Below are 3,495 nucleotides of genomic sequence, written 5' to 3'. Positions count from 1 at the left end.
AAAACCCCCGTACCCACCCATGAGAAGACTGCTTGACTACCATGTAAAGACACTTACCCGTTTATGTGAAGACCAAAATGACATGGATTTTATATTCCGTTATTGAATATTAATTCAATTAATTGAAGATGACATGCAGCAAACGAATTAATCTTCGCCTCGATTACCGGCTATTTTTATTTTTCCTATTTTTTTTATTCATTTGTTTTGCCTGGAGACTCTCTGGAGCGAAGGTATATTTGCTTCAATTCATTCTAATAAAACCTCATGTAAAACCCCCCTACCCACCCATGAGAAGACCGCTTGACTACCATGTAAAGACACTTACCCGTTTATGTGAAGACCAAATGACATGGATTTTATATTCCCGTTTATTAAATATTAATTCAATTAATTGAAGATGACATGCAACCGAACAAATCTTCGCCTCGATTACCGGATATTTTTTTTTCCTATTTTTTTTATTTCATTTTTTATGTCTGGAGACCTTCATGAGCGAATGTATATTTGCTTCAATTAATTCATTACTTTTTTTATTTATTTAAATTTTTTCGCTGGAAAAGAACATTTGTTCGCCTAGACCATTTTCCATGTAAAATGGATTGAATAGTCGCTTCTCGAGAGAATACTTATTCGCCCCTGGTCCCTGTGTCATGTTACACGGAATGAATAGTCGCTTTTCGAAAGAAGACATGTTCGCCCCTGGTCCCTGTGTCATGTTACACGGAATGAATAGTCGCTTTTCGAAAGAAGACATGTTCGCCCCGATTACATGAATATAATACCCCCTAATATGATTATTTTATTATCAGTTCCGCCCGATTCATCTCTCTCTCTTCCTGCCTCCTTTTCACGGCGATTCGTAACCGGCTCCCCGTCGACCGAACCTGAATCCACATCTTCACGACTCCACAATGGTACGTATTCCTGACTAGTAGCTTTTTAATATTTAGGATTATGGAACTACTACACTAGATTCTGTTATGTGATGTTGTTGTCTCTTTAATCTTTAGGAAACCCTACTCTCAAAATGTTACCTTGACTGTAAATCAATGTTATTCAGGAAAACTTATCTAGTTTGTGTTTTGTGATATTATTTCCCTGAAACCCTATTACATACTCACAAAGACCGTTTTTTTTTTCATGCACTTGCAGGCTGCCTCAGCATCCGTCCAAAACTTTGGCAAAGATTGGATTTTATGCCCAAATCAATTAACAAGTGAAGAGATAGTACTCTTCGTTACATTTCTCCCTTTTTTTTCCATAATGTATAAGTTTTCATCCTGTTTAACTGAAATATTTATGATTGTTCTTAAACAGCACTTGATGCAACAATATGCTAACACATGTGGTGCCACGGTGTCAATGAGGTGGCGAGACGATGTTACCCACGTCATAGCATCCACCGATTCTAATGGTGGATGCGGTCGCACTATCAAAGTATTGAAGGGCATATTGAACGGGTTGGGTCCTTACCATTGATTGTGAGACTCTGTTATTCTTAACCCTTTACTGTTAACTCAATATTCATTTTCACATATATGAAACTAAAAACACCTATTGCTTTTATACAGGGATAAAATCATCAATCAGATTTAACTGTTACGTGGACGAGGAACCATACGAGGTGCAGCGAGATAATCATGGGACTGTGGGCGGTCCAAGAGCTGGCAGAATGCGTTATTTGAACAATGTAAGTTTTGTCTTATTCCCTCCTCCATATGATATTCAATTGTCCATGATTACTAATAATGTATTGTATTTTCTTTCAGCTGCCCAAACTCTTCGACAGTTACACCTTCATATTTGCAGGGGAATTCATCCCGGCTTACAAACTTGATCTTATGGGGTTTGTAATTGCTGGAGGAGGTACAACTAAAGAAATGGAGAATCCATTTGTCGAGCCCGAGGACGACAAAACTATAGTTGTATACGACAAGTCTCGGCACGATGTTAATGAACTTGTTTGGGTATTTGAGGCAGAGAATCCTCTGAAGACATATTTGGATGTGTTTGGTGTTCCTCACACCAGCTTGCTAGAATCCATTGCTGCTTGTGATTTGCAGCCTTTGTTTTTGTAATAGACATGTGTTGGTTTAATTTGTTACTTAATATTTCAATATTTTGCATTCTTGAAAATTCAATGTCATATTTGATTTCAGAATTATGTTATTTGTTCTTCGAATTGTTTTTTTTTAAACATCAGCCTTATATGTAACTAAATCTTGAAACATTAACAAATACTGTATAACTTGAAGTATAAATTTGATCAATAATTAATATTTTTTAAAACTACTGTGAAAATAATATTTGTAAAACAATTGTCAAAACAATAATGTGAAGAAATCTTCGCTTACTGATTGATTGATTGATTTATTAATTTTATTTCATAATAATTTTTGTCATTTAATTATTAAAATGAAATAATTTTTTTAACATGTCACCTCACCGCCACCTAACACCTGCCACCTTTTCATTAAATGCTGCATGCAGCAAGCCATGCTGCTAAGCTAGACAACTTCGTACTCTTCTCTCTCTCTACCGTACGACCATTTCTTCGCCGGAGTTATACTACATTGTCTACCATCGACCTCTCCTTCGCCGGAGACTTCATTATAATATCATCCATCTTCCTAAATTATAAAATGGTATGTTTTTGAATGTCATCTATACCTCCTTTACTTTTCTTCCCAACCTTTTCTATGTTTTTTGAATACTCGACATGAAATGTTCTGTTCTTTTTGATTATCAGGAAGGAATACGTATCATCGAGAATGATATGGACGAGAATGATATTATTGATTTAAGGTAACATTGTTTAACTTCTCCAATTTTTGTAGTGCACATGTAAGCGAAGATCTCTTCACTACTATATTATGAGATAATATCTTATGAAGCGAAACTATATTCGCCTAATATTACACTCTTCATACTGTTGAAGTGAAGCTTTCTTCGCTTATATTGTTTTCATTTTCCAATAATCTACAAACCTTTATTTTCCACTTGTTCAAACTGAACAGCGAATCTGCTACTTGTCGTCGTCAATTGAATTTCGATGGAAACGGCCAACCTTTGGAGGACATCGAATCCAACTTAATTCCACTTTTAGGTAGAGAATTTGAGAGTGAAGAAGAAGGCTACGTATTCTACTTAGCATACGCTAAACTAATAGGATTTGGTATAAGGCGCAGTTCAAAACATGTAGACAAGGAGGGTAAAATACTGGATAGGGTTTTTTGTTGTAGTGCACAGGGTGAACGGGGAAAGGACAAACGTGATGTCTATGTGAAACGTAGACGTTCCTGTGACTCGGTTCTGTTGTGAAGCGAATTGAGGATAAGCGTGCAGACAATGGAAATTCCAAGTGGTAAATTTATTAGTGACATAGTCATCTCTTGCAAGTCCAAAGAAAACTCACCTGCTATAGATGCCATAGGAATATTCTGCTAGTTGCAGGCTTACATATCGAGATGGCACTAACGTGGGAATTCCTCC

The sequence above is a fragment of the Impatiens glandulifera genome, chromosome 8, assembly GCF_907164915.1.
Source record: "Impatiens glandulifera chromosome 8, dImpGla2.1, whole genome shotgun sequence".
Lineage (NCBI taxonomy): Eukaryota > Viridiplantae > Streptophyta > Magnoliopsida > Ericales > Balsaminaceae > Impatiens > Impatiens glandulifera.
The sequence above is the reverse complement of the archived record's forward strand: the minus strand, read 5'-3'. Positions refer to the sequence as shown.